We start from the raw sequence: 19,212 nt of genomic DNA on the forward strand, positions 1-19,212 counted from the left end.
TCCTGAGTACGTCAATACCCCATATATGGGGGTAAACCACTGTTTGGGCGCACCGCAGAGCTTGGAAGAGAAGGAGTGTCGTTTTACTTTTTCAATGTAGAATTGGCTGGAATTGAGATCGGACGCCATGTCACGTTTGGAGAGCCGCTGATGTGCCTAAACAGTAGAGACCCCCCACATATGACACCATTTTGGAAACTAGACCCCTTAAGGAACTTATCTAGATGTGTGGTGAGCACTTTAAACCCCCAGGTGCTTCACAGAAGTTTATAACGTAGAGCCGTGAAAATAAAAAAATCGCATTTTTTCTACAAAAATGATCTTTTTGCCTCCAAATTTTTATTTTACCAAGGGTAACAGGAGAAAATGGACCCCAGAAGCTGTTGTACAATTTGTCTTGAGTACGCCGACACCCCATATGTGGGGGTAAACCACTGTTTGGGCGCATGGCTGAGCTCGGAAGCAAAGGAGCGCCATTTGACTTTTCAATGCAAAATTGACTGGAATTGAGATCGGACGCCATGTCGCGTTTGGAGAGCCCCTGATGTGCCTAAACAGCAGAAACCCCCCAAAAGTGACCCCATTTTGGAAACTAGACCCCCCATGGAACTTATCTAGATGTGTAGTGAGAACTTTGAATGCCCAAGTGCATCACAGAAGTTTATAATGCAGAGTCGTGAAAATAAAAAATATATATTTTTTAACAATAAAGATTTTTTTAGCCCCCAAATTTTTATTTTCACAAGGGTAACAAGAGAAATTGGACCCCAAAAGTTGTTGTCCAATTTGTCCTGAGTATGCTGGTACCCCATATGTGGGGGTAAACCACTGTTTGGGCGCACGGCAGAGCTCGGAAGGGAAGGAGCGCCATTTTGCAATGCAGACTTTGATAGAATTGTCTGCGGGCGTTATGTTGCGTTTGCAGACCCCTAATGTACCTAAACAGTAAAAACCCCCACAAGTGACCAAATTTTGGAAACTAGACCCCCTAAGGAACTTATCTAGATATGTGGTGAGAACTTTGAAAGCTCAAGTGCTTCACAGAAATTTATAATGCAGAGTAGTGAAAATAAAAAAATATATTTTTTTCCAACAAAAAAGATTTTTAGCCCCCAAGTTTTTATTTTCACAAGGGTAACAGGAGAAATTGGACCCCAAAAGTTGTTGTCCAATTTATCCCGAGTACGCTGATGCCCCATATGTGGGGGTAAACCACTGTTTGGGCGCACGGCAGAGCTCAGAAGGGAGGGAGTACCATTTGACTTTTTTAGCGCAAAATTGGCTGTCGTGTTTGGAGACCCCCTGATGTACCTAAACAGTGGAAACCCCCCAATTCTAACTCCAACCCTAACCCCAACACAGCCCTAACCCTAATCTCAACCCGATCCATAATCCTAATCACAACCCTAACGATAATCACAACCCTAACCCCAAAACAGCCCTAATCTCAACCCTAACCATAACCCTAATCAAAACCCTAAATCCAACACACCCCTAACCCTAATCCCAACCCTAACCCTAATCCCAACCCTAATCCCAAACGTAACACTAATCCCAACCCTAATCCAAACCCTAACCCTAATCCCAACTCTAACCCTAACTTTAGCCCCAACCCTAACTTTAGCCCCAACCCTAACCATAACTTTAGCCCCCGTCGTCACAAAAAAAGTTCAATGTAACCTTTTTTTTGTACGTCGCGTCCGCCATTTCCGCGGATGCGTGGCCGTAACTCTGCCCCGTCCTCCCCAGGACATAGACTGGGCAGCGGATGCGTTGAAAAACTGCATCCGCTGCCCACGTTGTGCACAAGTTTCACAACGTGCGTCGGTACATCGGGCCGACGCATTGCGACCGCCCCGTACCGACGCAAGTGTGAAAGAAGCCTTAGGCTACTTTCAGACATAGCGCATTTTTGAGCGCTATTTTGCAGGCGCTTTTCAAAAATGCGCAATGTCATTTTCGTCTGCCGGCAAAGTGAATGAGAAATTCACTTTGCCGTTCAGACACACCGCAAAAAAACGCGGCGCTTTTGTCTGCAAACACGCCGGCGTAAAAAGAATTGACATGTCAATTCTTTACGCAGCGGCGTGTCTGCGTATCCCCCTAGGGCCCCATATTACCTTCCACACACAGCGCCTTTGTCCTGGGTGTCGGCGTCTTTGTACGGAGGGGTTGACACCCAGGACCGGACGTGACGTCGGACAGGAAGAGGGAAGCCCCCGCCCCCCAGTGAAGCAGCATGGAGTCCTTCTGTGTGTGTGTGTGTGCGTGTGTGTGCGTGTGTGTGTCCCCATGCGACCCTAGTGCCACCATTGTGCTAAGTCGCCGTATGGGACTACTACTCCCATCCGGTATTAGGATGGGAGAGTTGTCCCTGTGTCCGGCGACTTAGCACAATTGTAAAGTTACACAAAACACCTACACACAATACACATACATGACACACAGTACATACAACATATAACACAGAGTATATACTCACCAACAGCACACTTGTAGGCGAAGCCCTCGATCCTCCAGGAAAAAATCCAAAAATAATAAACCAAATTCATACTCCCTGTCCGCAGAATCCATAAAACGAGTGTCCCACGCCGATCGGCTGCTCTCCGGCGATACACTGCCAGGAGCGAAGCTCCTAGCAGTGTATCGCGTACTGTTCCGGAGTTCAATGACTCCGGCGTCTCGGTTAACAGCAGTACAGCTGCGTTGAACTTTCCCACGCAGCACTGCCGTTAAGCGAGAGTGCCGGGGTCAATGACCGCCGGTAAACTCGCTCGCGCATGCGCAGTGACACACCGACAGGAACTATGGCTCCTGTCAGTGTGTTGCTGCAGCCGTGGAGAGCAGACATATCTCTGGATGTGTCTGTTCTCCATGGAAAATCTTGATATGTGGCACTTAAATATGTGGCAATTAAATACGTGACACGTGGCACTTATACGTGATACGTGTCACTTAAATACGTGGCACTGAAATACGTGATACGTGGCACTTTGATACGTGGCACGTGTCACTTAAATACGTGGCACTGAAAGATGTGGCACGTGGCACTTTGATACGTGGCACGTGGCACTTTGATACGTGGCACGTGGCACTGAAATATGTGGCACGTGGCACTTTGATACGTGGCACGTGGCACTTTGATACGTGGCACGTGGCACTTTGATACGTGGCACGTGGCACTTTGATACGTGGCACTGAAATATGTGGCACGTGGCACTTTGATACGTGGCACGTGTCACTTAAATACGTGGCACGTGGCACTGAAATATGTGGGACACGTCGCACAAAAAAGTTACATGTAGTTTTTTTTGTGTCGACGGTCCGCCGAAGCACGACGCATCCGTCGCACGACGGATGCGACATGTGGCAATCCGTCGCAATGCGTCGCTAATGCAAGCCAATGGAGAAAAAACGCATCCTGCAAGCACTTTTGCAGGATGCGTTTTTTCTCCAACGACGCATTGCGACGGAAGCCAAAAAACGCTAGTGTGAAAGTAGCCTAACCCTAACCCTAGCCCTAACCCTAACCCTAAATTTAGCCCCAACCCTAACCCTAACTCTAACCCTAACCCTAACCCTAACTCTAACCCTAACCCTAACCCTAACCCTAATTTTAGCCCCAACTTGTCTTCTCCTGCCGGCCGGCAGATGGCAGCAGATGGCGGGCGCACTGCGCATGCGCCCGCCATGATGAAAAAGCCGGCTGGCAGGAGAAGACAGAAGAGGACCCAGGGACCCCGGGTGAGTATGATAGGGTCCCCGAATCCCCCTATTTCTCTGTCCTCTGATGTGCGATCACATCAGAGGACAGAGAAATAACTGATCGCTTTTTTTTTTTTTTTTTGCGGTCGCCGGTAAATTGTTAATTACCGGCGATCGCAAAGCAGGGGTCGGTGCAAATCGACCCCGATCATGTTCTTTGGGGTCTCGGCTACCCCCGGCAGCCGAGACCCCAAAGAACATCCGGGTGCCGGGCGGAAAAAAGATGGCGGTGCCCATGGGGAGACACGAGGAGCACCGGGGGAGGTAGGTAAGTATTGGGGGGCTATTGGGGGCCATCGGGGACCACATTTCTCTGTCCTCCGATGTGCGATCACATCGGAGGACAGAGAAATTAAACGGCAAATCGCGTTGTTTTTTTTTTTGTTGCGACCGCCGGTAAACGGTTAATTACCGGCGATCGCAACTCGGGGGTCGGTAAAACCCCCCCGAATCATGTTCTCTGGGGTCTCGGCTACCCTCGGCAACCGAGACCCCAGAGAAAATCCGACTCTGGGGGGCGCTATTCACTTTTTCCACAGCGCCGTTAATTAACGGCGCTGTGGTTTAAGTACCCTTAGCGGCCGCCGTTAAAAGGCGTATCGGCGGTCGTTAAGGGGTTAAACTAAGCATGCAGTATTTATATTGACACCACAGGTGTGTCACAGAATTTTGTACCATTGGAAAAAGAAGAAAAAATTACTAAATTTTTACCAGTAAAATGTAGTTTTAGCCCCAAATTTTAATCAAAGGTAAATGGTAAAAATATTGTCACACAATTTCTTCTGAATGAGGAAATTCCCCATATGTAGCTGTAAAGTACTTCTTAGCCACATGGCAAGATTAGGGAGGGACAGAGCACTGTTTGACAGGAGTCAAAGATTTTCCTAGAAAAGTTTGCAGACTCAATATGCAGGCTCTCTATGTGCTAGAAAAACAGAATAGCTCCCTCATGTTTCTCCTTTTGGAAATGTTACCCCTTTTGGAATTTATCTACATGTGGAATGATGATTTTGTTCCATGGGTTTTATGTAGAAAGTTGTAAATTTGCTATTTTGCCCATACATTGTAGTGCCCGTACATTGTAGTACCAAGTATTTTGTACCGATCTTCTTTTTCTCAACATATACACCAGAAAATTTGGCAGGCACTTATCACTGCAGAAGTGCCAAATATGTGGATGCTAAATTTGGATTGGCACACTCGGGCGCTCAGAAGGAAAAGCAAAATGGCTCCTTACCCCTTAAAGGATTTTGCTGAATTTCTTTAAGTGGTAAGGACTTGGAGCCATTTTGCTTTTCCAGAGCCTTTGTACTACCAGTAACTTGGGTAGCTTTATATTTCCATTACCAGATGACAGATCTAAGTGGACATTTTCTTTTTTTGTTGATTGGTTTGAAGCTTTTGTTAGAAATATTTTACATAACATTTTAGATCATTTACAGCTCTGGCAAAAATTAGGAGACCACAACATCAAAACCCTGCTATGGGCAGCCCAATGTCCTGATGTAAAACCCCATTGAAAACCTCAGGAATGTAATCAAGAGGATATGCTGTAATGTCTATTGTCTGTATAAGTCCCCTCTATAAGTTGTAAAGCGCTGCGGAATATGTTGGCGCTATATAAATAAAATTATTATTATTTATTATTATTAAGAGGATGATGGATAGTCACAAGCCATCAAACAAAGAAGAACTGCTTAAGTTTTTGTGACGGGCAGTGTGAAAGATTAGTGGAAAGCATGCGAAGATGCATGAAAGCTGTGATTATAAATCATGGTTATTCCACAAAGTATTGATTTCTGAACTCTTCCTGAGTTAAAACATTAGTATTGCTGTTTCTAAATGATTATGAACTTGTTTTCTTTGCATTAGTTGAGGTCTGAAAGCACTGTTTTTTTTTTATTTTGACCATTTCTCCTTTTCAGAAAAAAATGCTAAATTTATTGCTTGGAAATTTGGAGATGCTGTCAGACGTTTATAGAATAAATGAATAATTTACATTTTACTCAAATATACCTATAAAGAGAAAAATCTGACAAACTAAACATTTTGCTGTTTTCTCTTAATTTTTGCCATGGTTTACACTGAGCACTTTGATCAGGGTTTCCATTTAAATCTCTGAGTTACTCTCGACTTGCCTGGCCTCTGTTCCTGTGTCCTTTTTTCAGAGGTGAACAAAACTGTGGTTATCGGCACTTTTAAGCATGCCTAAAAAGACAGACACCACAGGATCATAGTCAGCCACAAGGCATCCACAGTGCCTCCATCTGCCTCAGAACAGGGAATTTTATGCCAGGGGTTCTGTCTGAATCACATATTTCATAGAATTACAAGGAAAACCGTGAAAGCGCTCAGTGTAGAACGTAGGATAAATATGAGCAGAGCCTTACTGCGCTCATTGGGACACAGAGTGAACAAACCAACAGCAGGTGAAGAATTGTTTTTTTCTTTTACTTTTATACCACTCTCTTGCAGTATCAGTGATTAGACGACTATGTTTTTTGAGTCAGTGCAATTACAGTGATACAAGATTTATATTGTTTTATTATGCCTGTCTGCTGTCACACACTAAAATAATTTTGAGGAACCACATGTGAATGGTGCAGCAGTTGTGCATGATCGAACACAGATGCATTTACATGGTGCTCTTCAGAGATCTGGTTCTAGGGATCATGGGTGTCCCAGCGGCCAGATGCACAGCGATTGGAACCGGACTGTGAAGGGTCTAGGAGGGAGTGAGTGGAGAGGTAATGGGTAAGGCGGGAGTAGATCAGGTGCTCCAAGAGTTTAGAGATGAAGGGGAGATTGGAGACCGGTCTGTAGTTGTTTGTACAGGTGTGTTTCTTTAGTAATAGAGTAATGATAGAGTGTTTGAAGGAGGAGGGGAAAATGCCAGATCAGAGGGAGAGATTAAAAATTGTAGTTAGGTGAGTTGTGATGAATGGAGAGAGAGACTGGAGGAGATGAGAGGGAATGGGGTCAGTAGTGCATGTAATAGGACGAGAAGAAGAGAGGAGCTTGGAGACTTCTTCTGTGATGGGATCGAATGTGGAGAATGAGCCAGGGAAAATGCAGGGAGGGATGGGAGTCACTGCACTTGGTGGCTGGGGAGGGGATTTGTTGTGGATTCTGTTTTTGGGCTCCCTCTGGTGGTTACAACTGGTACTGGGTGACTTTGGTGGGTTGCGGTCTCTGGTTTCCACCGGTCCATCAGTGGCTGGGTGTTTCCTATTTAACCTGGCTTTCCTGTCATTCCCTTGCCGGCTAGCAATGTATCAGTGTGTGTCTCTGTTACCTGCTCCTAGGCCTTCAAGACAAGCTAAGTCTGTATTTCCCTGTTTCATGATTGCTTTCATGTTTTTTAGTCCAGCTTGCAGATATGTAATTCTCTGCTGCTGGTTGCTCTAGTGGGCTGAAATTACCACTCATGTACCATGAGTTGGCACATGAGTTTAAGTAATTTCAGGATGGTATTTTGAAGGGTTTTTCAGCTGACCGCGCAGTTCACCTTTTGTATCCTCTGCTATCTAGCTTAAGCGGGCCTCATTTTGCTGAATCTGTTTTCATAACTACGTTTGTGCCTTCCTCTCATTTCACCGTCATTATATGTGGGAGGCTGCTATCTCTGTGGGAATATTTCTCTGGAGGCAAGTGAGGTCTGTTATTCTTCTGATAGGGGAAGCTAGATCTCCGGCTGGCGCGAGACGTCTAGGGGCCCCCCAGGAACGTCCCCCGGCTACTGTTAGTTGAGTGTTGAGGTTCAGGATCGCGGTCAGCTCAGGTTCCATCACCCTAGAGCTCGTCCTGTTTTTGCCCGTGTTATGTTGACAAATTCCCTGCCATTGGGAATCATGACAGTATAGCCGGCCCGCAAAGTGTTAATTGTTTGGGCTGAAGCAGGAGAAAAAGAAGTGTTGAAGGGAATTTTTTTTTTTTTTTTTCCCCTCAGAGTTTTGCTGCCTAGCCCTTAATTGCTGTCTAGCTGCTTCTTACCTCCTCTTAACCCTTGAATGGCTCTGACCTTAGCTGTTTATCATGGATGTCCAGAGTTTGGCTTCCAGCCTGAATAATCTTGCTGTAAAAGTTCAAAATATACAGGATTTTGTTGTTCACACTCCTATGTCTGAACCTAGAATTCCTATTCCAGAGTTTTTTTCTGGAGATAGATCTACCTTCCTGAATTTCAGGAACAATTGCAAATTGTTTCTTTCTTTGAAATCTCGCTCCTCTGGAGACCCTGCTCAGCAGGTCAAGATTGTAATATCTTTCCTGCGGGGCGACCCTCAGAATTGGGCATTTGCATTGGCACCAGGGGATCCTGCATTGCTCAGTGTGGATGCGTTTTTTCTGGCACTGGGATTGCTCTATGAGGAACCTAACCTGGAGATTCAGGCTGAAAAGGCTTTATTAGCCCTCTCTCAGGGGCATGATGAAGCGGAAGTATATTGTCAAAAATTTCGGAAATGGTCGGTGCTTACTCAGTGGAATGAGTGCGCCCTGGCTGCAAACTTCAGAGATGGTCTTTCTGAGGCCATTAAGGATATTATGGTGGGGTTCCCTGCGCCTACAGGTCTGAATGAGTCTATGACTATGGCCATTCAGATTGATCGGCGTTTATGGGAGCGCAAACCTGTGCACCAGTTGGCGGTGTCTTCTGAACAGGCACCTGAGACCATGCAATGTGATAGAATTCAGTCCAGAAGTGAACGGCAAAATTATAGGCGGAAAAATGGATTGTGTTTTTATTGTGGTGATTCAGCTCATGTTATATCAGCGTGCTCTAAACGCACAAAAAAGGTTGATAAATCTTTTGCCATTAGTACTCTGCAGTCTAAGTTCATTTTGTCTGTAACTCTGATTTGTTCACTGTCATCCATTTCCGTCGATGCCTATGTGGATTCGGGCACTGCCCTGAGTCTTATGGATTGGTCTTTTGCCAAACGCTGCGGTTTTAGTCTGGAACCTCTGGAAGTTCCTATTCCTTTGAAGGGAATTGACTCTACACCATTGGCTATGAATAAACCGCAGTACTGGACACAAGTGACCATGCGCATGACTCCCGTTCATCAGGAGGTGATTCGCTTCCTTGTACTGTATAATTTACATGATGTACTAGTGCTTGGTCTGCCATGGTTACAAACTCATAATCCAGTCCTGGATTGGAAAACAATGTCTGTGTTAAGTTGGGGATGTCAGGGGGTTCATGATGATGCACCTCTGATTTCAATTGCTTCATATACTCCTTCTGAGGTCCCTGCGTTTTTGTCTGACTATCGGGATGTTTTTGAGGAGCCTAAGCTCAATTCGCTCCCTCCTCATAGGGATTGTGACTGTGCTATAGAATTAATTCCTGGCAGTAAGTTCCCTAAGGGTCGTTCATTTAATCTGTCAGTGCCAGAGCATACTGCTATGCGGAATTATATTAAGGAGTCCTTGGAAAAGGGACATATTCGTCCATCTTCGTCCCCTCTGGGAGCAGGTTTTTTTTTCGTGGCTAAAAAAGATGGTTCCCTGAGGCCTTGTATAGATTATCGCCTTCTGAATAAGATTACAGTCAAATATCAGTATCCATTGCCATTATTGACTGATTTGTTTGCTCGCATTAAGGGGGCTAGGTGGTTCACTAAGATAGATCTTCGCGGTGCGTATAATCTTGTGCGGATAAAGCAGGGTGATGAGTGGAAAACCGCATTTAATACGCCTGAGGGCCATTTTGAGTATTTGGTAATGCCTTTTGGACTTTCTAATGCTCCTTCAGTCTTTCAGTCCTTTATGCACAATATTTTCCGTGAATATCTGGATAAGTTTATGATTGTGTATTTGGATGATATTTTGGTGTTTTCTGATGACTGGGAGTCTCATGTTCTACAGGTCAGGAAGGTGTTTCAAGTTCTGCGGGCCAATTCTCTGTTTGTGAAGGGCTCAAAATGTCTCTTCGGAGTCCAGAAGATTTCTTTTTTGGGGTACATTTTTTCTCCTTCTACTATTGAGATGGATCCCGTCAAGGTTCAGGCGATTTGTGACTGGACACAACCTACATCTGTTAAGAGTCTTCAGAAGTTCTTGGGTTTTGCTAATTTTTATCGTCGGTTCATTTCTAATTTTTCCAGTGTTGTTAAACCTTTGACTGATTTGACTAAAAAGGGTGCTGATGTTGCTAATTGGTCTCCTGCGGCTGTGGAGGCCTTTCAGGAACTTAAGCGCCGGTTTTCTTCTGCTCCTGTGTTATGTCAACCAGATGTTTCACTTCCTTTTCAGGTTGAGGTTGATGCTCCCGAGATTGGAGCGGGGGCGGTTTTGTCACAGAGAAGTTCCGATGGCTCGGTGATGAAGCCATGTGCGTTCTTTTCTAGAAAATTCTCGCCCGCCGAGCGCAATTATGATGTGGGTAATCGGGAGCTTTTGGCCATGAAGTGGGCATTTGAGGAGTGGCGTCATTGGCTTGAGGGTGCTAGACATCGTGTGGTGGTCTTGACTGATCACAAAAATCTGATTTACCTTGAGTCTGCCAGGCGTTTGAATCCTAGACAGGCTCGTTGGTCGTTGTTTTTTTCTCGTTTCAATTTTGTGGTTTCATACTTGCCAGGTTCAAAGAATGTGAAGGCAGATGCTCTTTCCAGGAGTTTTGTGCCTGACTCTCCTGGAGACTCTGGGCCTACTGGCATCCTTAGGGATGGGGTAATATTGTCCGCCATCTCCCCAGACTTGCGACGTGCATTGCAGGAGTTTCAGGCGGATAAACCTGATCGGTGTCCACCAGAAAGACTGTTTGTTCCGGATGATTGGACCAGTAGAGTCATCTCCGAGGTCCATTCTTCTGTGTTGGCTGGTCATCCTGGAATATTTGGTACTAGAGACTTGGTGGCCAGGTCTTTTTGGTGGCCTTCCTTGTCAAGGGATGTGCGCACCTTTGTGCAGTCTTGTGAAGTGTGTGCTCGGGCTAAGCCTTGCTATTCTCGGGCCAGTGGGTTGTTGTTATCCTTGCCTATTCCGAAGAGGCCTTGGACGCACATTTCCATGGATTTTATTTCAGATCTCCCTGTCTCACAGAAAATGTCCGTTATCTGGGTTGTGTGTGACCGCTTTTCTAAGATGGTTCATTTGGTACCCTTGCCTAAGTTGCCTTCCTCCTCTGAGTTGGTCCCTTTGTTTTTTCAGAACGTGGTTCGTTTGCATGGGATTCCGGAGAATATCGTTTCGGACAGGGGATCCCAGTTTGTGTCTAGATTTTGGCGGACGTTTTGTGCTAGGATGGGCATTAATTTGTCTTTCTCGTCTGCATTCCATCCTCAGACGAATGGCCAGACGGAGCGAACTAATCAGACCTTGGAAACTTATTTGAGGTGTTTTGTTTCTGCTGATCAAGATGACTGGGTTGCCTTTTTGCCACTGGTCGAATTTGCCCTTAATAATCGGGCTAGTTCTGCTACTTTGGTTTCTCCTTTCTTTTGTAATTCGGGGTTTCATCCTCGTTTTTCCTCTGGTCAGGTGGAGCCTTCGGATTGTCCTGGAGTGGACGTGGTGGTGGATAGGCTACATCAGATTTGGAATCAGGTGGTGGACAATTTGAAGTTGTCTCAGGAGAAGGCTCAGCAGTTTGCTAATCGTCGTCGCCGCGTGGGTCCCCGACTTCTTGTTGGGGACTTGGTGTGGTTGTCTTCTCGTTTTGTCCCTATGAAGGTCTCTTCTCCCAAGTTTAAGCCTCGGTTCATCGGTCCTTATAAGATCTTGGAGATTCTTAACCCTGTATCTTTTCGTTTGGATCTCCCAGCATCGTTTGCTATTCATAATGTGTTCCATCGGTCGTTATTGCGGAGGTATGAGGTGCCCGTTGTTCCTTCGGTTGAGCCTCCTGCTCCGGTGCTGGTGGAGGGAGAATTGGAGTATGTTGTTGAGAAGATCTTGGATTCTCGTGTTTCCAGACGTAAACTCCAGTATTTGGTTAAGTGGAAGGGTTATGGTCAGGAGGATAATTCCTGGGTGGTCGCCTCTGATGTTCATGCGACTGATTTGGTCCACGCCTTCCATAGAGCTCATCCTGATCGCCCTGGGGGTTCTCATGAGGGTTCGGTGACCCCTCCTCAAGGGGGGGGTACTGTTGTGGATTCTGTTTTTGGGCTCCCTCTGGTGGTTACAACTGGTACTGGGTGACTTTGGTGGGTTGCGGTCTCTGGTTTCCACCTGTCCATCAGTGGCTGGGTGTTTCCTATTTAACCTGGCTTTCCTGTCATTCCCTTGCCGGCTAGCAATGTATCAGTGTGTGTCTCTGTTACCTGCTCCTAGGCCTTCAAGACAAGCTAAGTCTGTATTTCCCTGTTTCATGATTGCTTTCATGTTTTTTAGTCCAGCTTGCAGATATGTAATTCTCTGCTGCTGGTTGCTCTAGTGGGCTGAAATTACCACTCATGTACCATGAGTTGGCACATGAGTTTAAGTAATTTCAGGATGGTATTTTGAAGGGTTTTTCAGCTGACCGTGCAGTTCACCTTTTGTATCCTCTGCTATCTAGCTTAAGCGGGCCTCATTTTGCTGAATCTGTTTTCATAACTACGTTTGTGCCTTCCTCTCATTTCACCGTCATTATATGTGGGAGGCTGCTATCTCTGTGGGAATATTTCTCTGGAGGCAAGTGAGGTCTGTTATTCTTCTGATAGGGGAAGCTAGATCTCCGGCTGGCGCGAGACGTCTAGGGGCCCCCCAGGAACGTCCCCCGGCTACTGTTAGTTGAGTGTTGAGGTTCAGGATCGCGGTCAGCTCAGGTTCCATCACCCTAGAGCTCGTCCTGTTTTTTCCCGTGTTATGTTGACAAATTCCCTGCCATTGGGAATCATGACAGGGATTTCCTGATGGACTTTATCTATTTTCTCTATAAAGTGGGAGGCCAGGTCATCAGCACCAATGTCTGTGATAGGGGCTTGTGCTTTTTGCCTGATGAGGGACTTAAAGGTGGCAAAAAGTTTCTTGGGGTTGTTGGATAGTGAGGAGATCAGAGTGGTGAAGTAGGTCTGTTTGGTGAGGTGAAGGGCAGAATTGTAGGTTCTTAACATAAATTTGCGGTGTATGAAGTCTTCTGGTCTGCGAGTTTTCCTCCATAAGCATTCAGCAAACCTAGAGCATCGCTGCAGAAATCGGTTTTGCGATGTGAGCCAGGGCTGTTTTACTCTGTGTTTGGAAGTTCTGTGTGTAATAATTATGGGGGATAACTCAGGAGACTCTTTGCATGGAACAGAACAACTACAGGACACAGTTTTATAAGTGGTAAAGTCTATATTATTACACGGTGATTCAAACAGGTGCAGAGAGAAACTCAAGTCCACAACACTTGGTGTAAATATTAAATTTGCTTAGCAGTCTATAGGAAACTTCAGAGGAAAATGCAATCAAGCAGCAAGTCTATGAAGCACAGTTATTCTTGAGGATATTTGACATGAATAAATCCTTGTCTTAGTCCAAACACAGATAGATAAGCTTATAATTCAGTTCAAATCATATCTTAGCTCAACCAGGGAGGCCTGGTTAATAGTCTCAGGTTTTTGCAGAGCAGCAACAGCTTACATGTCCAGCAAATGTAGATGGAAGTAAACATGAGCAGCAGATGAAGGAGGATTACTGGAAACTGGTGTATGCAGCAGGAACCCAGAGCAGAGTAGCAGGATCACCACACAGGTTCACATGAGCAGGTATATAGCCAGGGAGTAATCAGAGGTCAGGAGCTGGATGCAAGGCAGAAGACCAAAGACGCCATCTTGGAAAAGGGCAGTTATGCACAAAAGGTAAAAAATCTTCAGAGTCCTGACATTACTCCCTTCTTAGAAGTGGCCTCAGGACGATCCTGGACCTGGCTTCTCAGGGAATCTCTGATGAAAATGAGAAATCTTCTGTAGGGCATTGATGTTTTCCACAGGTTCCCAAGAGTCTTCCTCAGGGGGATATCCCTGCCATCTTATCAGATATTGGAGCCGATTCCTGCGAAACCTGGAATCAATAATTTCCTCCACAACAAATTGTTCTTGCCCATCAAGCACCACAGGCTGCAGAGGTGGCAAAACACGTCCCTGGAAGGTATTAGGAGATACAGACTTTAGTAAAGATACATGAAAAAATGGGTGTACCTTCATAGTCCTAGGCAGCTTCAGCGGGCAGGCCACAGAGCTCACAATACCATTGATCTTGAAAAGGCCAATGAATTCATGTTCAAGTTTTTGTGAAGGAACTTTTAACTTCAGATTCTTAGTTGCTAACCACACGGAATCTCCTACCTTGAACATGGGTGCAGGTTTACGGAATCTATCAGCCGATCTCTTATAACGTTCTTGAGCTGTGGTCAGGGATTCCTTCAGAACCTCCAGATTTTGCCTCATCGCAGTCAGCCTTTCCTCCACTGCCAGAACCGGAGAATTAATTGGAGACCTAGGTAAGATACACGGATGATAACCCAGATTGGCAAAGAAAGGTGTAAATTTAGTGGAGGTGCTCTGAGAATTGTTATATGAAAATTTGGCTAACGGCAGCTACTCCAACCAATCATCCTGGAGATGGCTGACATAGCATCTTAGATATTGTTCCAGCATCAGGTTGGTCCGCTCAGTCTGACCATTTGTCTGGGGATGGTAAGCAGAAGAGAGACAGACATTAATATTGAGTGCAGAGCAAAACCCCTTCCAGAATCTTGAAGTGAACTGTACTCCACGGTCAGAGATGATTTCATCCGGGACCCCATGCAACCGAAAGACATTCTGTATAACCAAGTTCACTGTATCTTTAGCTGAGGGGAGGCCGGTGCACGGAACAAAATGAGCAGATTTAGTCAGGCGATCAACTACCACCATGATTGTATTCATGCCCCCGATGTAGGTAGCTCCACAATAAAGTCCATTGATATAGACCCCCAAGGGCGGGACGGAACAGGTAATGGTTGTAGAAGACCCGTAGGTGCCACATGAGGAGTCTTGTAACGAGCACATACCTCGCAAGAGAGAACATAGTCCTTGGTATCCTTCAGGTAAATTGGCCACCAGAAGAATTGGCTCAGGAACTCTTGTGTCTTCTGTACCCCCCTGTGACCAGCCAACTTGGAGTCATGTATGTTGTGAATTTACCTTTTGGCTCCCTCTAGTGGCTACTAGTGTTTTTACTCTGGGTATGTCTATTATCCCTTGTATGCTCACCTGGGTCGTTAGGTCAGGGGTGTTGCTATATTAGCTCCCTGGACCTTCAGTTCAATGCCTGGCAACGTTGATATCAGAGCTAATCTGTAGTGCTCTTGTCTACTGATCCTGGTTCCTGCTTGATTAAGCTAAGTCTGCTTTCTTGCTTTTTGCTATTGTTTTTGTTTTTGCATTTTTGTCCAGCTTGTACATAATCTGTATCCTATCCTTGCTGGAAGCTCTAGGGAGGCTGGAGTTCTCCCCCCGGGCCGTTAGACGGTTCGGGGGTTCTTGAATCTCCAGTGTGGATTTTTGTTAGGGTTTTTGTTGACCATATAAGTTATCTTACTACATTCTGCTATTAGTGAGTGGGCCTCTCTTTGCTAAACCTAGTTCATCTCTGTGTTTGTCATTTCCTCTTACCTCACCATTATTATTTGTGGGGGGCTTGTATCCAACTTTTGGGGTCTATTCTCTGGAGGCAAGAGAGGTCTTTGTTTTCCTCTTCTAGGGGTAGTTAGTCCTCCGGCTGGCGCGAGACATCTAGCGACCAACGTAGGCATGTTCCCCGGCTACTTCTAGTGTTGGCGTTAGGAGTAGATATATGGTCAACCCAGTTACCACTGCCCTATGAGCTGGATTTTTGTACTTCGCAGACTTGCTGATATCTCTGAGACCCTCGCCATTGGGGTCATAACACATGTATCAACTTGAGGATCTGCAGACGGACGACCTCAGGGACATAGATACGTCGATCTCTGAACCACATGCCACTGTTAAAGACAAGACTAATATCTACAGGTGGGTTGGCCAGAAATACATCACCATCATAAGCCTCCCTGCACTCCTTCCACAAGTCCTGATCGTGGATAACTCCGATGAAATTGGCATCAGATAGAATGGTCTTGGACGGGGCCCCAGCTACGGAATCCGCAGCAAGGATTCGGGATAAAGCATCAGCCTTCCCATTACGAGAACCTGGACGGTACGAGATAACAAAGTTAAATTGATTTAAAAATAAGTTCCAACGAGCCTGATGAGGAGAAAGACATCTAGCGGATCTAAGGAACTCTAAATTGCGATGGTCAGTTAGCACTATGATCTGTTGTGCAGCTCCTTGCAGATGATGCCTCCATTCTTTGAAAGCCGCAATAATAGCCAGCAATTCCTTGTCTCCCACGTCGTAATTCTTCTCTGCTGAGGTTAGTCTACGGGAAAAGAACGCACAAGGATGTAGCAGACCCTTCTCTCCAGTTCTTCGGGAGAGAATAGCCCCCAAAGCATTATCAGAAGCGTCCACCTCCACAATGAAAGAAAGTGTTGGATCTGGGTGTATTAACAGTGGTGCTAAAGTGAAACAGATCTTAAGCCGATCAAAAGCTTCTTGAGCCTGTGATGACCACTTAAAGGGCTTTTCCTTCTTTGTCAAAGAAGTAAAGGGACAGACAATATCAGAAAAATTTTGAATGAAGCGTCTTTAGAAATTTGCAAAACCAATAAATTGTTTGACCTCCTTAACGTTCTTGGGTACTGACCATTCAAGGATAGCCTGAATCTTACCGGATTCCATGTTCAGCCCCTGGGGAGAGATGATATAACCTAAGAACTGTATCTCAGAACGATGGAACTCGCATTTCTCCGGCTTAATATACAGATGGTTCTCTTTCAGACTTCTTAAAACAGTTTTGACATGTTCTTCATGTTCCTGTAGAGAGTCAGAAGAGATAAGTATATCGTCCAAATAGATCACCACAAACTGGTCCAACAAATCTCTGAAAATGTCATTAGCAAGGTGTTGAAACGTTGCAGGGGCGTCACAAAGCCCGAAGGGCATCACAATATATTCAAAGTGTCGATACCGGCATCTGAATGCTGTCTTCCACTCATCCCCTGGACTAATATGCACCAAATTATAAGCCCCACGAAGATCCAGTTTAGAGAACACCTTAGCATGGCAGACTCTTTCCAGTAATTCGGGAATCAGAGGCAAAGGGTAATGGTTTCCTATGGTTACCTTATTAAGTTCCCGATAGTCAACACAGGGTCCCAGGGTCCCATCCTTCTTTTTTACAAAAAATATAGGTGCCCCTGCTGGTGAGGAAGAAGGACGTATGAAGCCTTTGGCCAGATTTTCATCAATATACTCCTTTAAGGCTTGAAGCTCAGGTGCCGCCAAAGGGTATACTGTTGTGAACTCTGTTTTCGGGCTCCCTCTTGTGGTCACAGGTGGTATTGTGTGAGTTTTGTTTTTGGGCTCCCCCTGATGGCTTTGTTTGTTATCCTGCGGATCTGTGGCGGGATCAGCTGCCTCGTTATGCACTAGGGAGTTTCCTATTTAGCTCTGCTTCACCTCCACTTGTTGCCGGCTGTCGACGTATTCAGTGCTATTCTGATCTCCCCTGATTATCTTCATTTTCAGTCTCTTCTGGAGAAGCTAAGTTTCTGTTTGATTATTTTTTGCTCATCAGTCTGCAGTATGATTTCAGTGTATGATGAGTTTAGTCCAGCTTGCTAATATGTGAGTTCTTGCTGCTGGTAAGCTCTGGGGTATGGAGTTGCTTCCCCCGCACCGTTAGTTGGTGCGGGGGCTCGAGCAATCTCTGCGTGGATATTTTGCTTAGGGTTTTCTATTGACCGCACAGCTCCCTTCCTATTTTCTGCTATCTAGTGTTAGAGGGCCTCATTTGCTAAATCTATTTCATCTCTGCGTTTGTGCTTTCCCCTTAACTCACCGTTACCATTTCCCCAGAGCTGGTCGTCGGTTTAGTTACTTAGCTAGTCTAACTTGCGATCCTTGCCACTAGGATCACAACAGTACAGCCGGCCATAAAGTGTTAATTGCATGGCAGAAGCAGGAGAAGAGAAGCCTTGAGGAATTTTTTTGTTTTTTTTGTTTTTGCTGCCGTGTGTATAGCTGCTGTGTGTCTAGCTTCTCTCCTCCTCTTAATCTTGGTGTGGCTCTGAGTTCAGCTGCTGACATGGATATCCAGAGTTTGGCCTCCAGTGTAGATCATCTTGCTGAAAGGGTACAAAGTATTCAGGATTTTGTTGTTCACAGTCCTATGTCAGAGCCTAGAATACCTATTCCGGAGTTGTTTTCTGGAGATAGATCTAGGTTCCTGAATTCTAAGAACAATTGCAAATTGTTTCTTTCTTTGAAACCTCGTTCCTCTGGTGATTCCGTTCAGCAAGTTAAGATTATTATTTCTTTCTTGCGCGGCGACCCTCAAGATTGGGCCTTCGCATTGGCGCCAGGGGATCCTGCATTGCTCAGTGTGGATGCGTTTTTTCTGGCCCTTGGATTGCTCTATGAGGAACCTAATCTTGAGGACCAGGCTGAAAAAGCTTTGTTGGCCCTCTCTCAGGGGCAAGATGAAGCAGAGGTGTATTGCCAGAAATTTCGGAAATGGTCGGTGCTTACTCAGTGGAATGAGTGTGCCCTGGCTGCAAATTTCAGAAAGGGTCTGTCTGAAGCCATTAAGAATGTCATGGTGGGGTTCCCTACGCCTGCAGGTCTGAATGAGTCAATGACTCTGGCCATTCAGATTGATCGGCGTTTGCGGCACCGCAAACCTGCGCACCATTTGGCGGTGTCTTCTGAACAGACACCTGAGTCTATGCAATGTGATAGAATTCTGACCAGAAGTGAACGGCAAAATTATAGACGGCAAAATGGGTTGTGCTTTTACTGTGGTGACTCAGCTCATGTTATCTCAGCATGCTCTAAGCGCACAAAAAAGATTGATAAATCTGTCACCATCGGTACTGTACAGCCTAAGTTCATTTTGTCTCTTACCCTGATTTGTTCCCTGTCATCTTACCCGGTTATGGCTTTTGTAGATTCAGGTGCTGCCCTGAGCCTGATGGATTTGTCATTTGCCCGGCGCTGTGGTTTTGTTTTGGAGCCTTTAAAATTCCCTATTCCACTAAGGGGTATTGATGCTACACCATTGGCTATGAATAAACCTCAGTACTGGACGCAAGTGACCATGTGCATGACTCCTGTTCATCAGGAGGTGATTCGCTTTCTTGTTCTGCATAATTTGCATGATGTTGTCGTGTTGGGTCTGCCATGGTTGCAGACTCATAATCCAGTCCTGGATTGGAAAGCAATGTCTGTGTCAAGTTGGGGTTGCCAGGGAATTCATGGCGACGCTCCTGTGGTGTCAATTGCTTCATCCACTCCTTCTGAAGTCCCTGCGTTTTTGTCGGACTACCAGGATGTATTTGATGAGCCCAAACTCAGTTCTCTACCTCCTCATAGGGATTGTGATTGTGCTATAAATTTGATTCCTGGTAG

The sequence above is a fragment of the Ranitomeya variabilis genome, chromosome 1, assembly GCF_051348905.1.
Source record: "Ranitomeya variabilis isolate aRanVar5 chromosome 1, aRanVar5.hap1, whole genome shotgun sequence".
NCBI lineage: Eukaryota > Metazoa > Chordata > Amphibia > Anura > Dendrobatidae > Ranitomeya > Ranitomeya variabilis.